We start from the raw sequence: 17,830 nt of genomic DNA, 5'->3' as shown, positions 1-17,830 counted from the left end.
TTTGTATTGGGTAATACCTGTTGGTTCGTATTCGATGTCCAGTCTGATAATGCTTATAGGTGGACATAGTTCTATCGTAAATAGTTTTTTGAAGGTCAGTTGATTTAGTTTGGGTAGGTGTGCAGAAGCATAGTCCATAATCGCTATAATAAAGATATTGTTGATACATATGGCTATGGTGTCGGAGCATGCATGGAAACGTCTGTCCGTTTCTTCTAAGAAGGAATGTCATTGTCTAGCGTTATGTACTACATGCTTTATGTGAGTCTTAAAGTTGAATAGGTCTATAGACGGGCGATCAAGTATTTTGCCGAGTTGCTCAATGTGACGTGGATTCCCAGAGGGTGAGTCTGATGTTGAAAGTTTGTTATCGTTTTTGAAACTGAGATGTCAGTGTATGGATAGTCAAGTTCGATTTGAAACGCCTAGTCAACAGCCATTTTTGTGGTCTGAAAGGGCTCGGTCTCTAGCTTTTACGGGCGTGTACCGGAAAGCAAAAGTAACACAAGTCAGTGCTCGCAGACGAATTTTAGTAACGCCATTATTTTAAAATAGGAAATGGTAGGTACTCTCCTCTTGAAACAGGGATTTATGCTGTTTACATATCGTGGTCCTGCAGCCATTATCAATCAAGACCCAGAGGAATTACGAGACGTAGCTGTCAGAGGGCACTGGTTTACATCAGTGGGGGAAGTTGGTAATTCGTACGGAACCAGGATTGGAACCTGAATCTCCCATCTCCTGCTCTGACTGTTGACGGGAGACGCATGGCCGGCCACTGTGGCCGAGCAGTTCTAGGCGATTCAGTCCGGAACCGCGCTGCCGCTACGGTCGCAGGTTCCAATGCTGCCCCGGGCATGGATGTGTGAGATGTCCTTAAGTTGGTTAGGTTTAAGTAGTTCTAAGTATAGGGGACTGTTGACATCAAATGTTAAGTCCCATAGTGCTTAGAACCATTTGAACAATTTTTTTAGGCGTGTTAGGGTAGTCCGTGCAGCAGCGATGACCATTGTGTCTGGCTGGTTCAGTGGTCACAGCATCTGGCTAGTAAGCAGGAGACCTGGGTTCGAATACCAGTCAGGTACAAATTTTCATTGTTTGCCATTGATGTAAATCAATGCCTACTAACAGCTCCATACCGTAACTTCTCTGTATCTTGATTTAGACCACAGCCTGAGTGCAGCGACGCAGCGAACAGGCAGAATGTTCGATGACGTGAGAACACGATCCGATGCTGTAGTGTCATGGGTTCAGTGGTGTGTAGCAGAGTTCTTCAATGTCATTACGAGTAGAACGTCACGCGCAGTCCATTAGCTCTGCATACTTTGTCACGCTATTGTGAAGGAACGATCCGATAAAAAATTGGATTTTTACGTTTCATATAGCTTTACATGTCATCTTCATGGTGAAGTGTCTATCATCTTGTTAATGGTTATTTATTGTGATATTCGCAATTAAATAAGAAGCTGCGTGGAACTCGAAAAAGTTTGCAGTAAAAATATGTGATGCTATGATACTGCGTTTGCCACATACTACATTATATGTTGCTGCGAATTTATTTTAGATTTTGCAGGAGGTTTCTATCTGTATTCAGTCTCGAGAAAATGTAGTTTATGTAGCACGTTCATTTCTGACCACACACGTCCAAGAATGAAATATTCATAACATACTCTATATTTCTTAAACCGCCCAAGATACCGAAACGAGATTTTGGCAAATGGCGTCACACAATGAGGAAATATTTTGCCACGTGGTTAACATATGGAATTTTCTTATCTACGGCGGTATAGCCAAAGGTACAGTTTTTTTATTCACTCACTGGTAGCTAGTGAAAAGCGAATTCCCTAGTATAAAAATAAACGTAAAATTTCTTCTCTTATATTACAACAAATTTACACCATGAGGTTTTCCCTTAGGTATTGACCTCTCTGTTCACCTTTAGCTTGTTTAATACGACACTGTTTGAAGATTCTGTCACAACAGCTATTGCAAGGCGAGTTTGTGAATGTATGCTGTGATTTGCCAATAGAGACACAATTAAACCAGTCAACAAGAGAAATTTAGCCAATGCTCAAGACAGATGAGGCTTCTTTAAGTAATAAATGGTTAACAATTCAGACAAAATAAATCGCCAACTCTGTTGCAGTTTTGGCGGAATCCTGCAACCCATGGTACTTTTAACATTGAACGTCTGGAATGTAAACTTACCGAAGGATTTTGTCCCTGTTCATCATCTCAGAAACATGAAAATAATGCAGCAAATAGTGTATCACAGTTTTGTTCCCCATTCATAGTGAAGCAGTGAACTTCTTCACCATATGTAATTGTCTTTTAATGGTTAAAGATAGATTACGTATGTTTATTTTAACCCTAGTGAGTAGTCTCAAATGGTTTATAAAGTAACGACTATCATGTTTTCATAACCTTGTTATCCACAAAAAAAGCATGCATCATTTCTTTTCTACTAGAACGACGCTGCATTTTTGGTGCAGAGTAGAAGTGACCGAATAAAACACTTTCGTAACTCTGAAGCTATAAATACATTGACTACTTGCAGAACCCTGCAGATATTCGGCAACGTCAATATCACTGATGAATTAAAGGATATTTCTAGTAAGAAGATTCACTCTGTTACTCTGTACAGGAATAGAAATGGAAACATGGTACCCTGTTGGTGTACTTTTTCGTATGTCAAAGATAAATGAAGTGTACACATAAAATGATTTGGTGAGTTTCGTTCCCAGCTGTTGATTGTTAACGGCACACTGGGCTACACGATTACCCTAGAATTTTAACAGAATTGGAAATTTATATTCATCTAACTTTTAAACTTCTTTCTGCAGAAGTGTCGTCACTGACAACAAACTAAAGCTAAAGCAGAGACTGATGAAACCTAATGATTATAGGTGTTAATGGAACGATAGTATATTAACAGGTTACACAGTGAAGGTACAAGTGCTTTTTAGCAAATTATTTCTTTGAAATCGTAAGGTTGTGCTGTAGCTCTTATACATGCAGACAAACAACAGAGTCGGCTGCATTGCTATTCTATTTGATAGCCGGCCGGGGTGGCGGAGCGGTTCTAGGCGCTACAGTCTGCAACCGCGCGACCGCTACGGTCGCAGGTTCGAATCCTGCCTCGGGCATGGGTGTGTGTGATGTCTTTAGGTCAGTTAGGTTTAAGTAGTTCTACGTTCTACGAGACTGATGACCTCAGAAGTTAAGTCCCATAGTGCTCAGAGCCATTTGAACCAATCTATTTGATACTGGAGGGACATACGTTTCTAAAAGTCGATTTATTCATTCTAAGGAAAGCTCCAAGTCTTCCAGTGTCTGGAAAGTTTAATACATTGTGTGAGAGTTTACGATTAGATCTTGATAAGTTCCATTAACGCACGAGAATGTTTGTGTCTACATTTGATCATACTTCGCAAAAGATCCGTGAACGCTTGAGCGTATTTTGCAGCAATTTGCGTTCAACTACGTCGCCAAAGGAAAAATAGTTATCTTAAACAGGGGACCTAGAAACGACGGAGAGGCTCCGTCCCCGCCGTAGCCCTCGAAACGCGCACAACCCCACAACACGCGACTGCAGTCCACTCACCCCACCGCCGCCCCACACCGAACCAGGGTTATCGTGCGATTCGGCCCCCGGTGCACCCCGGGAACGTCTCATACCAGACGAGTGTAACCCCAGATGTCTGCGTGGTAGAGTAATTATGGTGTACGCGTACGTGGAGGCAATGTTTGCGCATCAATCGCCGACATATTGTAACTGAGGCGGAATAAGAAGAACCTGCTCGAATTCGCCGAGGCAGATGCAAAACCGACTTAAAAACCATCCACAGGCTGGTCGGCATTCCGGACCTCGACACTATTCCGCCGGACGGATTTGTGCCGGGGACTGTCACGCCTTCCCGCTCTCTAGACCACGCGGCTAGTCGGGCGGGCTACCTTGATGTAAGTAAAAGTCAATTCAATAACTATTTGCTTTATGAAATTTTATTTTAAACAAAACAGCATTACTCAATTTAAACAATTGCGTCTAATATCAGTAGTGGAAAGAAATTTGCGAGATATGTTTCCGAATTAATTTTGTCAGAACAGAATGACACAATAATAATATTTACTTGCCGTCAATAATAGCTCATTGCTATTTCTCATAATATCCTCTTTCTAGTCGATCTGTTTTTGTATTGTGATTGACTAGATTGCCAAATTTCTTGCGTTTGGTATAAGGCTGTGATAATCTCTTCAAAAGACGTGGCTCACCGCTCACCGCACGCTCGAGGATCACAAACTGCTTTCTGTTGCACGCTCACGCCCCGCTGTAAGCAGCTACCGCCAGCTGTGCGAGCCTCCCGACGCGCTTGCCAACAGCACACTTTCCTATCGTCAAATGGGTTTCTGCTGCACGCTGCGGGGGGAACAGCGCTCAAAGCTGGCCGCCCACTCTGGTCACGGCCTTAATGGTACGCACTAGCGGAGATTCAGAAGATCGCAGAATTACAGTACAAATAGGAAAATGATAAGTGTCAGTGGATACAGCACCTTTACAAACTTGTATTCATCTACATCTACACCTGCATCAATATAGATACTCCGCAAGTCACCGTACGGTGCGTGACGGAGGGTACTTTGTACCACAATTAGTTGTTTCGTTTCCTGTTTCAGTCGCAGATAGAACGAGAGAAAAACGACTCTCTACATGCCTCCATATGAGCTCTAATTTCTCGTATCTTATCTTCGTGGTCCCTACGCGAAATTTATGTTTGCGACAGTAGGATCGTTCTGTAGTTAGATTCAAGCGCCGGTTCCCTAAACTTTGTCAGTAGCGTTCTTACCTCCAGGGACGCCCACCTGATCTCCCGAGGTATATCCAAAACTCTTACATGCTGATCGAACCTACCGATAAGAAATCCAGCAACTCGTCTCTGAATTACTTCGATGTGCTCCTTCAATCCATCCTGCTGCGGATCCCAGACACTTGAGCAGTGAGGTGCCTGTAGCGTCCTCTATGCAGTCTAGATGAACTACACCTTCCAAAAATTATTCGATTAAACCAAAGTGGACATTCGCCATTCCTAACACATCCTCGGATGCTCGTTCCATTTCATATCGCTTCGCAACGTTAGGCACAAACATTTAAACAACGCGACTGTGTCAAGCAGTGCACTACTAATGCTGTATCCGAGCATTACTGGTTACGGTGATTCGGCGCAGATCCCTTACAGTGGTTGGTGGGTCACGTCGTCCATAAACAGGCCTTTTCAATCCATCCCAGGCATGTTCGATAGGGTTCATGTCTGCAGAACATGCTTGCCACTCTATTCGAGAGGTGTCGTTATCCTGAGGGAAGTTATTCACCAGATGCGTACGATGGGGGCGCGAATTGTCGTCCATGAAGACGAATGCCTCGCCAATATCCTGCCGATATGATTGCCCTATCGGTCGGAGGATGGCATTCACGTATCTTACAGCCGTTACGGCGCCTTCCATAACCACTACCGGCGTAGGTCGCCGACGATTGTCTCGTTGACATATGCAACACTCATCGGTGAGGAGAACGTGATGCGAATCCTGAGCGGTCCGTACGGCCTGTTGTTGGGCCAATCTGTACCGCGCTGCATGGTGTCGTGGTTGCAAAAATGGACCTCGCCATGGACGTCGGGAGTGAATTTGCGCATCATACAGCCTATTGCACACAGTTCGAGACGTAACACGACGTCCTGTGGCTGTACGAAAAGCATTATTCAACATGTTGGCGTTGCTGTCAGGATTCCTCCGAGCCATAATCCGTAGGTAGCGGTCACCCACTGCAGTAGTAGCCCTTGGTTGGCCTGAGCGAGGCATGTCATCGACAGTTACTGTCTCTCTGTTTCTCCTCCATGTCCGAAAACCATCATTTTGGTTCGCTCCGAGACGTCTGAACGACACTTCCCTTGATGAGACCCCTTGCTGGCACAAAGTAACAATGGGGACGCGATCGAACCGCGGTACTGACCGTCTGGGCATGGCTGAACTACAGACAACAAGAGCCGTGTACCTCCTTCCTGGTGGAATGACTGGTACTGATCAGCTATCGGACTCCTCCGACTACTAGGCGCTGCTCAAGCATGGTTGTTTCATCTTTGGGCGGGTTTAGTGACATCTCTGAACAGCCAAAGGGACTGTGATACAATGTCCACAGCCAACGTCTATATTCAGGAGTTGTGGGAACCAGGGTGATGCAAAGCTTTTTGTGATGTGTGTATATCAATAGCGGAAGTTAGACAGCCCAGAAGAAAAGCTGGGTCGTTCTATTCATAACGCTATGCAGAAACACTGAGCACTTCAGGCGTCACAGGACAAGTGATTACTTGCCTCCTAACCTGCCTTATACAGTGAAGTGACAAGTCATGTGATAGTGGTATACACTTATACAGATAGCGGTAGTATCATGTACACAATGTATAAAAGGGCAATGCAATGGCGGAGCTACCGTTTGTACTCAGGTGATTCATGTGAGGAGTGGCCGAGCGGTTCTAGGCGCTACAGTCTGGAACAGCGCCCTGCCTCGGGCATTGATGTGTGTGATGTCCTTAGGTTAGTTAGGTTTAAGTAGTTCCAAGTTCTAGGGGACTGATGACTTCAGATGTTTAGTCCCATAGTACTCAGAGCCATTTGAACCATTTTTTATTCATGTAAAGTAGTCTTTGAGATGATTATGACCGCACGATGGGAATTAACAGACTCTGAACGCGCAGTCGTAATTGGAGCTAGACGCATGGGGCATTCCATTTCGGAAATAGTTGGGGTTCTGTATATTTCGAGATCTACAGTGTCAAGAGTGTGCTGAGAATGCCAAATTTCAGACATTACCTCTCACCGCAGATATCGGAATGGCCGACGACCTTCACTTAACGACTGAGAGCAGTGGCGTTTGGATAGTCTGTGCTAGCAGATAAGCGTGAAATAACCGCAGAAATCAATGTGGCTCGTACGACGAACTTATCCGTTAAAATAATTCGGTGAAATGTGGCGTTAATGGACTACGGCAGCAGATGACCAACGTCAAGGCCTAACAGCACGTCATCGCCTGCAGCACCTCTCCTGGGCTCTTGACTATGTCAGTTGGCCGTAGACGACTGGAAACTGTGGCCTGATCATATGAGTCTCGATATCGGTTGCTAAGAGCTAACGGTGGGGTTAGTGCGTGGCGCGACCCTACGAAGTCATGGACCAAGATGTCAACAAGGCACTGTGCAAGCTGGTGGTGGCTCCATAATGGTATTGGATGCATTTACGTGAAATGCACCGGGTGCTCTGGTTCATCTGAACCAATCATTGACTGAAAATAGTTCGGTTACCTGGAGACCATCTGCAGCCATTAATGGGCTTCATGTTCTCAATTTTTTATGCATGACAATGTACCGTGTCATGTGGCCACAACTGTTGGCCATTCGTTTGGAGTACATTCTGGACGATTCAAGGGAACCATTTGGCCACCCGGATAGCCCAACATGAATTCCATCAAACATTTATGGGACATAATCGAGAGATCAGTTCATGCATAAAATCCTGCACCGGAAAGAATACAGAACGATAATCCGACGGTCGTGGGATCGAGTCCCTATCCGAAAACATATTTTTGTTTTCAATTTTTACGTTTGTTACACTGCAGATAAACAGAGATAACACTGAATACGTTTTATTTGAAGTGGTGTATGCAGGAAAAATGTTTACTTCTGTTAACTGACTAAATCGTGAAACTAATAAAGCGGTTATTCAACAAAATGTTACATGGAGTTTCACTACCCAAGGAAATAAAGCTAGGATATGTTAGTACCGTATTTGAGAAAGTGGATTTCTATAGCTGCTCGAACTATTGATGAATTTGTGTTATAAACACATTACTGAGAATTTTTGGGGAAATAATTAAATATATGTTACAAATAAATTTTAAAATCCAGTAAGAAAAATGTAACTTCACAGCTGGTAGACATGCGTAGACCACATTTTCACATTACGACAGATCTTAGAGAAACATAGTGAAAAATCAAGAAACATTATATTAATTTTCATAGATTTAGAAAAAGCATATGTTACTGTCCTGCGAAAACTACTTTGGAGAACATTACTTATGGCGAACATAAGAGGCCCATTAATTAAAATAATACAACAAAAATACGAAGTTAACATATGTCAAATGAAATTTTGGTAATATACTTTCACAGAAGTTTAGAACAAGCAAGGGTGTGTTACAAGGCTGCCCCACTTCAAAACATTACTTAAAATCTACATAGACATAAATCATATGAGAAGGTCTCGTAAAAGCAATGGGGTGGGGCTAGATATTAAAGATGAAGCGTATTTACGTCACGTACTATTGGCTGATGATCAAGTAGTTACAGCGCAAGACGGGGAGGATGCAAATTATATGTGTAATCAGTTAGTAATGGAATACGGAAACTGGGAATTGAAGATTACTCATCAGAAAACAGAATACCTCACTAATGATGCAGATGACTTGTACATAGAGGGAAAGAGAGTGAAGAAGGTCAATAATTTCTGTTATTTGAGATCCATTTTAGAGATGGAGGGAAAATCAGAAGTAGAAATTAATAAAGGAATTAGCAGTGGAAGGTCACTTGGATACTCAACTGAATCTTATGCATCAGAAATATAATAAACCGAATATAAATCGATGATAGAGAACCTAGTTACGTATATACATTTACTACTAATCCGAAACACGTAACAGAACTGCTAGCAGTAGAAATGAACTTCCGGAGAATCAGCAAAAATTTCCAGAAAACAGAAAATAGGAAACGACGAAATAATAAAGAGAGTGGAAGTAGAAGAAAGAATACCTGAAGCGATAGACAGAAGGAAGTTGCAGTGGTAGGAGCATGTAAGAAGAAAGAAGGAAGCCAGGATACCGGAATGGGAACCAGAGGGAAGGAAGAGGACCCCCTATGACCATATGGCTCCAAAATGTACAGTTAACAATGGGAATGTATACAAGGTCGTAACACCAGGAGGGACATCCTGTGGACATAAATTAAGATCTTATATAACAGATGTAATAATTTCCGGGTATTTGTTATGTTGTATAGCTTTGTGTGTTGTATGCCTTTGTATGTAGGAAAATCTCAATAAATAATGAAAAATAAATATTTGACTCGTTGGCAGGAGAAACGAAAACATAAACACATGACGACATATTTCAAGGAAAAGAAGGATTCCCCCCAACCAACCTCCCCCAGATACACTTCGCTATTGCAACTCTGCAACATCCACTCTTATCTCCAGCTAAGGAATTTTATCAAAACCGCACTTATCTTGTCGAGAGACAAGGTGAAATAACGTCCCGAGAAGCCGTTCTAAAATACAAGAAAATGGTTCAAATGGCTGTAAGCACTATGGGACTTAAAATCCGAGGTCATCAGTCCCCTAGAAGTACTGAAACCTAAATAACTTAAGGACATCACACACATCCATGCCCGAGGCAGGATTCGAATTTGCGACTGTAGCAGCAGCGCGGTTCCGGACTGAAGCGCCTAGAAGCGCACGGCCACACGGCCGGCTTCAAAAATACATCTAATGTATATCAACCGCTATCCGCGCGCATATATGACGAAATGATGCGATATGGACGGTTTACTACCAAAATGTGCGATGAGACACAAGCTTTTACCAATGTAAACCACGTTTGTTTTTTTACAGAAACTATAAAAAACGTTGTAATTTAGAAAGCAAAAGATACTGCGCTTACAACGTGTGTAAGATTCCGAGAAAATTACTGTTTCCACTATTTTTATGTTGAATGTTACTCCAGCATGTACAAATCATCAACTGTAGCACGAATCCACTGAAGTTTTAAACGTCACCTCCTTCTGTCCGCCTTATAGATGTCGACATGGCATGAACTGAGTAAGGCGTTGAAAGTTCCCCGCATGAATACTGAGCCACGCAGTCTGGAGACTAGGTTAATGTAAATGTCTCATACCCTGACCGAACCACGCAAAAATGCTGTATTTTTTTCTGAACCTTTGGCCATCTGAAGATCCCACTTCCGACCCTTTCGTTTGTGATCAAGATCTGCATGTACAAAAAGTTTCGAACGAAATCGGTAATAACGAGTAGGGGCTGTCCTCTAAACTAAATGAAGTTAAAGAAACCTATAAAAATCTCGAATAATTGAGAGTTCATTGTAATGCGAGTTTTGACCAGGGCAAAAGTAAGCTAAAAATGGTATTGCAGTATCAATAACATACCGACTTCTGGACAAAGGGAAGCAAAAAGTAATATATGTGACTACATAAGGTTTATTTTTTACCGAAATTGCTACTTTTTATTTATTTTAAAATTTGAAACGAAAGGCGAACACATATTTCTGATAAAACATTAGAAAACTTCACTTTCATACCTTGTTGATTGCTCAACAAACTGTGTCATCTCCATTCATATTTTAATTTTAAAAGCGAAATTACATCTCTTTAAAAACCGTGAACCAGTTCTCGCTTGAAGCGAATGATGAACCCTTCAATGCGCAGCGAATGGTCTGTTTTTTTTTTTTTTTTTCCTCTGCATGGAGAATGGTATTTCAATAAGCTGTTAGGGCTCCCCGGCCGCAGGGGTAGTAGCGCGCCAGGATGACTCAGAGTTTTGGTTTGGGAGAGAGGGGGGACTCCCGCCAGAGCGTCCAGTGCTGCACAGACGAATTGGCATCGACTTTTTTCCCGTCAAAGAATACACAGTGCCTCTTCTGATCCAGACGACGGCGACACAGCGTGTGGAAGTGTGTCAGCGCGAACGTCATCGCCGGAATCTGCTGCTACGGCAACCGGGCGCTCTGTCCCCGTGACGTAACGGCTCTCTGTCCTCGTCCCTGCGGCGTGGACGAAGGTGTCTTTCAGGCGAGCTGGAATCCCCGCGCCTCCCCTCCGGAGCGCAGTTGGCTACTCCAGTAAGAGCTACTCGTGCTCACCACGTAGAGCGCCGAATAATAACAGCCAGCAGCGGTCGCCGTAGAAGAGTCTCAGCAGCTCCAGTTACCCATCCAGGGCGAATCGGACAGTGATTAAGGACAGGCTCGGATCCGGGAGTCCTTGGGATCGCGTCCCTGCTCCACCCTTACGGATGGCAGCTTACAGTCCGTCGGAAGACGTCATCCAAAGAGCGGAGGCTGGCTGCCCCGCTGCCGTGCGTCGCCACGGCTGTGGCTTATCCATACAGCAGAACTTGGCGAGTGATTCAGCTGGCTGATTCCAACTGAAATCCATCATCTGATTGTGGTCATATTTTTACAATCGTTGCTCTCTCCGGTTCCAGATGTAGACAGAATATCGATACAGCTGCTTGCCTTGAACCTCTCTGGCCCATTTGATGTAATCCCTCTGGAGCGGATGAGTGGAGTTTTCCTTAATAATTATAATATCAGTTTTTCTAGCCTATTTCGGCCTCCACACACACACACACACTGGCAGGAGCTGCTGTAACTGCCATGTACGGGTTTTTCATAGAACTTCACTGCTTTGTGTTGCGCCAGATCAGAGGTCATTGGAACGGCGGAAAGTTCCACGGTACTGGAAGAAGGCCCAGGTCATAGCAATCTATAAAAAGGGTAGAAAATCGGACGCACGTAATTACCGGCCAATTTCACTGAGATCGATTTGTTGTAGAATCATGGAACATATTTTGTGTTCAGACGTAATGACCTTTCTAGACTCTGAGAAGCTCATCTGCAGAAACCAGCACGGTTTTAGGAAACAGAGTCATGCGAGACACAGCTGGCCCTCTTTGTGTACGATATACAACAGGCTCTAGATACCGGGTCCCAAGGTTGAGGACATATTTCTAGACTTTCGAAAGGCGTTCGACTCAGTTCCGCACTGTCACTTGCTACAAAATGGGCGTGCGTACGGTCTATCCAATGACACATGCGGTTGGATAGAAAGTTCTGTAACAGACAAGGAGCAGTATGTCGTCCTGAACTGGGTAACTTCAACAGAAACAACAGTAACTTCAGGTGTGCCCCAGGGCAGCGTAATAGGTCCTCTGCTTTTTCGATTTACATAAACGATCTGGTTGATGGTATTGACAGCGGCGTTAGACTGTTTGCCGATGATGCTGTAGTCTACAGGAAAGTAGTATCACACGAAAGTTGTGAGCAAATCAATGAGGATTTGCAGAAAATAAATGCGTGGTGTAATGACTGGTAGTTATCTCTCAATATTAGTAAGTGTAACCTGCTGCGTATAACAAGGCTAAAATCAACATTAATGTACGAGTACAAAATAAATGATCAGTCTTTGGAAGCGGTAACATCAGTCAAGTATCTAGGTGTGACTATTCGAAATGATCTCAAATGGAATGATCAGATTACACAAGTAACGAGTAAGGCGAACTCTAGATTGCGGTTTATTGGTAGAATCCTGAAGCGATGCAGTCCTTCAACAAAGGAAGTAGCTTACAATACGTTAGTTCGTCCAGTCTGATAGTATTGTTCGTCTCTATGGGACCCTTAGCAGTTGGGTCTCGTTCAAGAGATTGAGAAGGTCCAAAGAAGAGCGGCAAGATTCGTGACTGGTACGTTTAGTCATCGCGAGAGCGTTACAAATCTCATAGAAAGTTTGAAGTGGGACACACTTGCAGATAGACGGCGCGCTAAACAGAAGGGGCTGCTCACTAAATTCCTAAATCCAGTCTTCACGGAGGATGCAGACCGTGTATTATTACCACCAACTTTCAAATCGCATAATGATCATCATTCTAAGATAAGGGAAATTGGAGTTCGTACTGAGGCTTTCAGACAGTCGTTTTTCCCTCGCGCGATCCGTGAGTGGAACAGAAGGGGGGAAATATGACTTTGGCGCGTATTGTGCCCTCCGCCATACACCTCTTGGTGGCTAGCGGAGTATATATGTAGACCTACCTCAAAAAACCGCAACATTGTCAGCACCCGCTACTCAATGTGTCCATCGATCCCGTAACTTCTGCATTCCCGCTACAGCTGCGCAATCTTTAATATTGGGCTTCCACTATACTGCCTTAACTCTAATACACCCCGTGCCCACTCGCATTTTACTAAGAAATAGTGTACACAAAAGCCTGCTACAAACACGCCACAACTGATAGATTGTTGGACTCTATTAATTTGTCCAAGGACTGTAGAAGTTCTGTATTGAGTGTGTTACTAAAATAGGTCAAATTTCGAAAAGGTAATAGCGTCAGAGATCCTTCTGGGTAATATAAGCTACTTCATGACAATGTCATAACATTTGAGCCACTAAGCATAGAAGATGACAGTATGTCCAGATTACTTCTCAAGTGGTGCCATTAATGATAGTGCCACTCTCCCGAAGCTCATGTTTTCTGAGCCCTACCGACCAGCCTCCTTCATAGCAGTTAACCATACAGTTTCTGGCGTGAATACTGAGTATAATCAATGTGTTTCCATTGTCTGTAACTTCCCCCTGCAACAAACTCACTTCTCAAATCCATGTATAAGTCTGTACATAGCCACCCGAGAACATCATCAATTACCCTTGTACGCACTTTTCCAACTTTACCCGTGATAATACCTCATGAGTCCGCCTTTCCTTGGAGACTAGTAATACTAGACTAGCAATACTTGCCGCGTTCTCACCACTTCCTCAATATTCTCCACTGGATATTGGTGAATGTTGTATCAATGAAACTCTGAATTTTTCTTCGCAATAGGAACACATATCGCTGTATGAAAACTGAGCGCATCGGCTTCTATCTGTTCCCCAACCATATGGAAGAACAGCCAGAAATTTTCCTACGACACTTCGGCTGTATGTAGCAACTCTGTCGCAACCTGCTCTTCTGCTCGGCACAATCCAACCATGAATTCCCTAGCTATAGGTGTGGCCGTGCGGTTCTAGGCGCTTCAGTCTGGAACCGCGTAACCGCTGCGGTCGCAGGTTCGAATCCTGCCTCGGGCATGGATGTGTGTGATGTCCTTAGGTTAGTTAGGTTTAGGTAGTTCTACGTTCTAGGGGACTGATGACCACAGATGTTAAGTTCCATAGTGCTCAGAGCCATTTGAACCATTTGAACCCTAGCTATAATCAATACAGCACTAGTATGTCCGTTTAATACATGAAACATCGTCTCCTGTAACATCTCTATTTCACCCCTAGTATCCCTAAGTTGGTCTGGTAGCCCAAGTAGTGAACTTGTTATAATCAGTTCGCCGTCCAATTCACTCAACTGCTTCTGTATTTTCTCCAAAATGGTTCAAATGGCTCTGAGCACTATGGGACTTCACTTCTGAGGTCATCAGTCCCCTAGAACTTAGAACTACTTAAACCTAACTAACCTAAGGACATCACACACATCCATGCCCGAGGCAGGATTCGAACCTGCGACCGTAGCGGTCGCGCGGTTCCAGACTGTAGTGCCTAGAACCGCTCGGCCACCTCGGCAGGCTATTTTCTCCAAATCACTGTTCAGCACTTCTCTCCTTTCACTAGCACATCTTGTTAGGTCTGCTGCCATTTTCCGTACAAGTCTCGTGTCATTCAACTCCCCTTGTTACAGTTCTGATAACCGCGCTGTGTGCTGCCCCACGGCATCCTTCATAGAATTTGCCATCTATTGAACCCGAAAAACTGTGCTGTTTAACTTGTACAGTTCCTCTTCATCTGCTGTTACGAATATTGTCTTTAACAACTCTGGTCCAGCATTTACATAGCCTTCTTCCTCCGACTCCTGGCTTGCGGAACCACATCCACCAACTGTGACAACAGCGTTCTTACGTACTGTAAGTGAACTGCAACTCCTCGTACTAACCCTCCAACTCCCGAAAAAAATTGTTCCCGTGTGGCTTCTTATGTTGTTGTTGTTGTGGTCTTCAGTCCTGAGACTGGTTTGATGCAGCTCTCCATGCTACTCTATCCTGTGCAAGCTTCTTCATCTCCCAGTACCTACTGCAGCCTACATCCTTCTGATGTGCTTAGTGTATTCATCTCTTGGTCTCCCACTACGATTTGTTTACCCTCCACGCTGCCCTCCAATACTAAATTGGTGAGCCCTCGATGCCGGCCGAAGTGGCTGTGCGGTTAAAGGCGCTGCAGTCTGGAACCGCAAGACCGCTACGGTCGCAGGTTCGAATCCTGCCTCGGGCATGGATGTTTGTGATGTCCTTAGGTTAGTTAGGTTTAACTAGTTCTAAGTTCTAGGCGACTAATGACCTCAGCAGTTGAGTCCCATAGTGCTCAGAGCCATTTGAACCATTTGAGCCCTCGATGTCTCAGGACATGTACTACCAACCGATCCCTTCTTCTAGTCAACTTTTGCCACAAGCTCCTCTTCTCCCCAATTCTATTCAATACTTTCTCATTAGTTATGTGATCTACCCATCTACAGCATTCTTCTGTAGCACCACATTTCGAAAGCTTCTATTCTCTTCTTGTCTAAACTGTTTATCGTCCACGTTTCACTTCCATACATGGCTACACTCCATACAAATACTTTCAGAAACGACTTCCGGACATTTAAATCGATACTCGATGTTAGCAAATTTTCCTTCTTAAGAAACGCTTTCCTTGCCATTGCCAGTCTACATTTTATATCCTCTCTACTTAGACCATCATCAGTTATTTTGCTCCCCAAATAGCAAAACTCCTTTACTACTTTAAGTGTCTCATTTCCTAATCTAATTCCCTCAGCGTCACCCGACTTAATTCGACTGCATTACATTATCCTCGTTTTGCTTTTGTTGATGTTCATCTTATACCCTCCTTTCAAGACACTGTCCATTCCGTTCAACTGCTCTACCAGGTCCTTTGCTGTCTCTGACAGAATTACAATGTCATCGGCGAACCTCAAAGTTTTTATTTCTTCTTATACAACTCTGAAAAGACATCTTCTAGCATTTGCATCTGATTCCTAATCTCCCAGATCTCCAGTGTTGTTTTTAGGGTCCATGTACCACTAGTAAGCCATGCAGCCGGCTGTCTCGAGAATACCGCACCCAATTCTAGTGGCTGAAGAGCCGTTTCATTCCCTGCCTCACCCTTGATGCAACACAGCAGCATCCGCATCATCCTTACATATTCGACACCTGCAGAACAACATTGCTCTATCTCCCCTTTTCTCCTTCCGAGAATGCACAGCACACAAAAAACAATATCAATAATAAGAATATGAGTAAAACTAGCAATTCCGCAAAAAAAGTTCCTAGCGCAGTAAAATACACACTCTCCGAGACATTAACCTGAAGAACCGCCAGCAAATTGCAGTCATATAACTTACTTACGTGACCTTAACCTGTATTGCACATCATGCACAGTACGTTGCTCACCAATTCCCGGTCCCTTCTTTTTACCCCTTGCAACTTTCTCCTCTTGTTTGGTTGCCAATAAATGTGGTATCCGCTGCACCATAACTTTAAATGTCTTTATGCGACTGATATCACAGGCCTGCGACATACAAATTGTTTAAAATATATTTTGTAATTTTGATAGTATTTTCAACGCTGATTTCGGGAAAAATAGTGAAAAAATTCCATCACGTACAGTTATTTAACAAATTACTTGTCTAGTTTAGCTTTTTTCGATATTTCAGTGACTTTGAATTTTGGATTTTAGGATCTCCATAAACTGTTATTTAGCAGTGTTTATACCAGATACACGTAAAACAAAGAGTAATTAGAAGAAACCAGCAGTATTTTCATGTCTGTACCAGTCTGTCGCGCTGCTACTTCCCCCGCCATCACCAAGCAGTGAGCTTCTGCTGTTGTCCTTCAGTTCACAGTACCTCTTTACTCTGTGCTGTTCATGTGTTGTTGTTACTAGTGCATTAAAGTAGTGACTGTTTTCTTGTGTTGCGAAGTTGTTTTATGGGCAATGGACAATGGCTTCCAGAGGATGTATAAACTCGTCAGATTGCTTCTGCTACATTTCTGGTAACTATACCGTTAAAAAGCAACAAAGAAACATTTCCGATTTTGTTGAAAAAGTATATTTCGCCAATTTTGGTATGAAGTTATGCGATCAAGATAAGCCTTGGGCCCCACACATAGTTTGTTCAGTGTGTTTTGAAGAACTGAGGCAATGGTTTCAACGTAAAAAGAAGTCCTTACGTTTTGGAATACCAATGCTTTGGAGAGAGCCCAAAAATCGTAGTGATGACTGCTATTTTTGTTCTTTGCTACGTACGAGGTTTCAATTTGAAAAACAAAAAGGATATTACTTACCCTAACATTCAATTAGCCATTCGTCCTGTTCCTCATGGATCTGAAGTGCCAATATTCTCTCCTCCAGATTCTTTGGATGATACAGATGATTACGAGCCATTGGCTCAGCAAGGTGATTGTAAAGAAGTCAGAGATTGCTACGATCGTAGCACAACCGACCTCATTCCATTTTCACAATCTGAACTGAACGATTTAGTTAGAGACCTAGGCCTTTCTAAAGAATCGGCAGAGGTTTTAGGATCTAGATTGAAAGATAAACATGTGTTGGCTCCGGGTACATCCTTTCCTTGTATCGGTCGATGGAAAAGGAGTTTGTATCTTTCTTCTCTCAAGAAGGTGACCTGGTGTTTTGCAATGATGTTCCTGGACTTATAGCACGCTTCAAAATAGAATATGCTCCTGATGAGTGGAGACTTTTCATTGATTCTTCAAAAAGAAGCCTTAAAGCAGTAGTTCTACACAATGGCAATAAGTATGCTTCTATACTAGTTGGAAACTCGGTTAATTAAAAGAATGTTACGAAAACTTTGAGATGATTTTAAGCCAACTCTGCTATTGAGACGACAAATGGACACTGAGTGGTGATTTAAAAGTGATTTCAATGCTGCTTGGTCAACA

The 17,830-nt window shown here is 43.3% G+C and overlaps 1 protein-coding gene across 1 annotated transcript in view; it reads right to left on the bottom strand.

Annotated features, from left to right (window-relative positions):
* The window catches only part of LOC126462791 (dehydrogenase/reductase SDR family member 11-like), a 154,647-nt gene that overhangs the window by 103,887 nt on the left and 32,930 nt on the right, over positions 1-17,830 (bottom strand). The gene's annotated exons all lie outside the window — the stretch shown is intronic.

This window comes from Schistocerca serialis, chromosome 1, assembly GCF_023864345.2.
Source record: "Schistocerca serialis cubense isolate TAMUIC-IGC-003099 chromosome 1, iqSchSeri2.2, whole genome shotgun sequence".
NCBI lineage: Eukaryota > Metazoa > Arthropoda > Insecta > Orthoptera > Acrididae > Schistocerca > Schistocerca serialis.
The sequence above is the reverse complement of the archived record's forward strand: the minus strand, read 5'-3'. Positions and strand labels throughout refer to the sequence as shown.